This window comes from Sphaeroforma arctica, assembly GCF_001186125.1.
Source record: "Sphaeroforma arctica JP610 unplaced genomic scaffold supercont1.287, whole genome shotgun sequence".
In the NCBI taxonomy this organism is placed as follows: domain Eukaryota; class Ichthyosporea; order Ichthyophonida; genus Sphaeroforma; species Sphaeroforma arctica.
Genome location: NW_014040271.1, coordinates 1,188 through 6,819, shown reverse-complemented (window position 1 = coordinate 6,819; position 5,632 = coordinate 1,188). Strand labels below are relative to the sequence as shown.

The 5,632-nt window shown below is 45.5% G+C and overlaps 1 pseudogene across 1 annotated transcript in view; it reads left to right on the top strand.

Annotated features, from left to right (window-relative positions):
• The window catches only part of SARC_04841 (NADH-ubiquinone oxidoreductase 75 kDa subunit, mitochondrial), a pseudogene marked incomplete at both ends in the record, with an annotated part of 9,515 nt that extends 4,104 nt beyond the window's left edge, over nucleotides 1-5,411 (top strand). Inside the window, 6 exons of the mRNA in view lie at nucleotides 593-834; nucleotides 1,108-1,265; nucleotides 2,546-2,667; nucleotides 3,862-4,040; nucleotides 4,721-4,975; nucleotides 5,215-5,411. The remainder of the gene's footprint in view (nucleotides 1-592; nucleotides 835-1,107; nucleotides 1,266-2,545; nucleotides 2,668-3,861; nucleotides 4,041-4,720; nucleotides 4,976-5,214) is intronic.
• Between the last annotated feature and the right edge of the window lie 221 nt (nucleotides 5,412-5,632).

The window sequence follows — 5,632 nt, the reverse complement described above, 5'->3', positions numbered from 1 at the left end:
TAGTGGTATGTAGGTGTGTATAAGTTAGTGGTATGTAGGGGTGTACAAGCTAGTGGTATGTTGGTATGACTTGGTAGGCACGCTCGTGGGTGTGGGGCAAGAACGAGAGCTTCGATGTGATGAATGTGTGTGGCAGCATCCATATCGACACACTGGGTGGCGAAGCTATGTATGTTCTTCTCAGACCTATTGTGACTGGTAACCATGCCCACCTCTGTGAGTGTATGGGGAGAGTATATTGTAGCATCGCATGTTCGCAAGCGCTCACCCGTTCACCCGACTGTATAAGTGTGTACCTACCAACTCACAGAACTATCCCGCCTTATCGAACAAATCAAAACCCTTCACTCACGGACGCTGTCGTCGTAGCCCGGATGCGTGTACCTCTCTCACCCCCACAGTACTTCCAACCTTGTCCTGTCTTAGTCCTGTTCCAATATTGTCCTAATCTTGTGTACGTGTACCTCTCTCACCCAACAGTACTCTCAACCTTCTCCTGCCTTAGTCCTGTTCCAATATTGTCCTAGTCCTGTATTAGTCCTGTTTCAATATTGTCCTAATCCTGTGTACGTGTACAATCTCACCCCCACAGTACTCCCGCGCCTGAACGAAGAGATCAACGAGGAGTGGATCCACGACAAGACGCGCTTCTCGTACGATGGTCTCAAACGCCAACGTCTACAGACGCCCATGCTTAAGGAGGCTGGCAAGTTCCGAAAGGTGTCGTGGGAGGAGGCCTTGCAGGTAGCCGCCCGAAAGATCCAGGAAGCTGGTACAGCCGTAACCGGGTTGGCCGGGCAGTTTGCGGATGCTGAGGCGATGGTGGCTCTTAAGGTGAGTGTGCGGGTAGGTTTAAGGTGGGCGGGTGTGAGTGATGTGGTAATGGATACACACGTGCTTGGTGTTGAATGCTGTACATGTGGTGTTTGTAGCGTTGTTGATGTTGAATGCTGTAGTTGATCTACATACCATAGCTTACGACCAAGTATCCTTATCTATCTGCTTCCATATCATAGCTTATTACTGTCTCATTACCATTCACCCAGTCTCCCTGCCTATTCTCCTGTATACCCTAACATATCACTTCTTCTCCAACACCACGTATAGGATCTGCTAAACCGCGGGAATTCTGAGGAGTTATACACCGAGCAGAAGTTCCCAGTGTCGGGCAGTGGCTTGGACTTGCGATCAAACTATCTCATGAACAGTGGTCTGGCCGGCGTAGAGGAGGCCGATGTGCTGCTGTTGGTCGGTACCAACACCAGGTATATTTTCACTTGTACCTACCACTTTTGCCTGCACTTGTACCTACCACTTTTGCGCCAGGAGCTACTAACTTGTGTGTGTTGTTGTGGCTGTGTTTGGCCGTGTTGCTCTCAACAGTGGTGTTTCTCCAGGTATGGCTGTTGCTTCGTTTCGTTTGTTTAATGCCAGGTTTGTACCTACCACTTGCCCTAGTAGCTATTCGTTTGTGTATGTTCTGGACGGTGTTTGGCTGTATGGCTCTCGGCAGTGGAGTGAATCCAGTTAAGGCTGGTGGTGGACCGGATATACCTACTCTTGTGCCAATGTTTTGTGTATTTTTGGGCTGTATTTGGCAATATTGTCCTCTGTGGTAGTGTGGAAGTAGGTATGGCCATTGATTGGTACCAACTCCAGGTATGCGCTGATAATTTGTGCAAGTATTTGGCTGTGATGCTCTTAGCAGGTGTCATTGAAAACAGCACTGTACTGGCATGTGTTTTGCTGGTTAATGCGTAAAAATGTCTGGTATATCCACACTTGTGCTGTTAGTTGCTGGTTGGTGCGTACAAATTCCTGGTATATCTACACGTGTGCTGTTAGTTGCTGGTTGGTGCGTACAAATGTCTGGTATATCCACACTTGTGCTGTTAGTTGCTGGTTGGTGCGTACAAATTCCTGGTATATCTACACGTGTGCTGTTAGTTGCTGGTTGGTGCGTACAAATGTCTGGTATATCTACACTTGTGCTGTTGGTCTGTGTATTTGTTTTGGCAGCCTATCCCTCAGTAGTGGCGTGGAGAGTACTGACTACCGATCCCCACCAATCTGAACATCTGCTCGGCTGTAGCACCTACAGTAGTTGTTGTTAATACAGGCCTGTGTAGTGTTGTAGGTCGGTATCAAGACTGGGTATACTTGCATATGTGCTTCCGGATCACTGATGATCTTTGTATCTATTCGGGTGTATTGCATGGAAGTGGTAATGTATTGGCTTTCATACCAATATTTGGTTTGATATGTTTATTCTAACGTAAATGCTGTACGCTTCACATCAGTAGTGTTACTATATGTTCGACTGTGTCACTAAGTTATAATTTTTCAGTTGGCTTCTTTTGTATATATATATGCTCTCGGTCTTATCATCCAGTATATATATACACGATATCCGATATGCCCTTGGCAATCCTTGCAATCTATCCACTTGCGGCACTCAATCATCTGCTATAATACGCTATTAAGTCTTTGTTTTGTCTATCGCCCAAGTCATTTTTTTTTTCCGTTACATTTTAACACCATACAGATACGAAGCGCCTGTGTTTAACGCACGCGTGCGTAAGAACTACGTCCATGGTATTGTGGACATTGGCGTCATCGGGGATGGCCTCAATGAACTCAACTTTGGATACGAACACCTGGGCAAGGGTATGTTTGTGTATGCCGTGGCATCTAATTGTTCTACATGTATGTAGTGGACATGTTTGTATATACATCTAATCGTTCTACATGTGTGTAAAGGGTATGTTTGTATATGTTGGGGTATCTAATCTTTACATATGGATGTAAAGGGTATGTTTGTATGTGCCAGTGTATTTAGTTTTTCAAGATGTAAGTGGGTACGCGGGCGTATACAGGCATATGAAAAAGTATACTTGTATATGTTATCGTATCTGCTTTTTGTAGATGTTGTGCATATAGGCGTGTATGAGTGTGGGAAAATGTTTTTAACTTTTAAGTGTCTAAAAATGTGAATTTGGGCCCGTATTAGTGTAAGATGTGCTTAAATAACAGGGCAATCTTCTTCCATACATGCATCTCTGTGCGTGGATCGGGGCTGTCTGTGCGGATTTAGGGGTAAAAAATAGTCATACAGTTATGCGTGGCCCGATTTTATAACCCCTCACCAGCGATTAAAGGAATATGTGTCCCATATCTGTGACATGAAGCATATGACTTATCGACAGGTTGTCATCCGATCACATAGTTGACTTGTCACAAGACCACACGCCCACAGAAGTAATACCGTGCATAGGCATGCATAGCAGTCAATCTCTATGAACTACTAAGTAGACAGACATACACAACTCACCCTCATGGCCAGCTTACCTGAGCATGCGTGTCTATGAAACGAGGCCGGACTCCTCCAAACACCATACTCTCTATCTATTACGTACACTTTTTCTATATATTTGGCATCTAGTTTGGTTGGGCGCTTCAGGAACACCAGGCGAGTGTTGCTCCCTTGGCCAAGCCACCGCTACCTGTCCGGTGTATGCCACAGACACTAGCATACTACTATCTATTTGTTACAATAATAGTCACGAACGGCACCCTGGTCGTATATATATTAATATGTATCTATATCTATTTGTATGTATGTAAATGTATATATCTCTATAGCTATAGCTATATCTATTTGTTTGTATGTATGTATGTAAATGTATATATATATCTATTTATATCTGTATCCTATATCTATTTGTATGTATGTATATATATATAAATGGGCACAGATTTCAGCTTCAATCTATCCACCCCCACATGCTTTCGAACATTACGCACATTCTGTGCTCATGTTCTTCTCGTATCTACGATCCTATCCCTGGAACATATACACAGACGCCGCTGCGCTTAAGGAACTTGCCAGCGGAAAGGGCGATTTCTACAAGAAGCTCATGGGCGCTACCAAGCCAATGATTGTAGTAGGCAGTGACGCCCTAATGGGTGATGACGGGGATGCTATCTTGGCCGCAGTAAATGCCTTGGCCGATAAGACCAAGCCCGAGGCTGGCTGGAAGGTATTTACTTTTGTACTTTATTAGCTAGACAGGAGCGTGGATTCACATAAGTAGTACCACAGCGTGTGTACACGTGTGTATCAAGGTGCGTTGGGTACAGTACATGACTGTATAATTCCCATTTAAGAAATAGGATTGCTAGGGTTGGCTTGTCTGCCTTCTCAGGTACTGCTTCGCGTGCGCCATGTACCGTACGTGGAAACTACGCCACTTGGACAGCCTGTACCGGACTGGGCACGTTGGGGAGTTAACGTTTTGCAACGAGTCATACACGCCAACTGAAGTACCCTTTCCGGGCGCACGCGTTGGTGGTGTCTGTGGTTGTTGAACACAATATCCAGGAGTTGTTGATCCTTTCTACGTCAATGCCGATTTGAAACTCAGAACGAGTATTCAAGTGCAGTATGCGGCGAGGAAAGTATCGAAATGCCCACGCTTACGTACAGGAACCGTCGCCAGTACCCCCTTATGGATTTCCTAGATCTCAAGACAACCTTGTCTCTCACATCCAATCTCACATACGTTGACCGATAGTTCTTCCACACACCAACGCCTCACAGCCCACACCAACCTTTGTGCGATGTATTTGTCTTATAACCGTATGATGTGAATAACTTGATGCGAAACTTAGTGCAATGGTTATGTGATTGTTTATAAATACCCCATATCCCTGTCCACAGTCCATCAACGTACTGCACAAGAACGCCAACCAAGTTGCTGCTCTCGATATTGGGTACACACCCGGAGCCCTCAAGAATAAGGCCGAAGTTCTGTACCTATTGGGAGCGGATGGAGGGGTTGTGCGTGACGCTAGCAACAAGGATGCCTTCGTCATCTACCAGGGCCACCATGGAGACAACGGCGCCCACGCAGCGGATCTGATCCTGCCGGGTGCCGCTTATACTGAGAAGGATGCGACATATGTCAATACAGAGGTGTGTAGGTGTATCTTTTAGTTGCGTTTGTGATAATGTATGGATCTGTACTTTGTGCACTGAAAAATATTGCGGCAAATGTCCATACAGAGGTGTGTATGTCTAACCTCATAGTAAAACATCTTACTGAGGAGACAAATGCATAGATGTGTGTCGCGTACAACGAGAAGTATATATATCTATCTATCGCCGGTACCAACCGCTCATCTCCTGTGCTTTGTCACTGTGCTTCTCCACAGGGTCGCAGCCAGCACACCCGTCGCGTGGTCAACCCTCCTGGGCTTGCACGTGAGGACTGGCAGATCATCCGAGCCATCTCACAGGTGGCTGGTATGACGCTGCCTTACGACACCGCGGCTGAGCTGAGACAGAGAATGGAGGATATCTCGCCCACGCTCACCAAGTACAATGTCAAGGAAGCCGCCAACTATTTTAAGTATGTGCTCGTTGATGTATGATGTATGTGTGGGGTAGGCATGATATATGTAGATGTTTGTATTGTGAAGCTTGTATGATGTATTAAGGATGATGGGTGAGTTGTTTCGCGCGAGAAAGCTTACGTATATGGGTGCTATTTGATGTGATATGTACATCTTCCAGTCCGGATTAATTATTTTCATATTTGTTGCCTGGGTGTATGTGTTGAAAGAATGATCG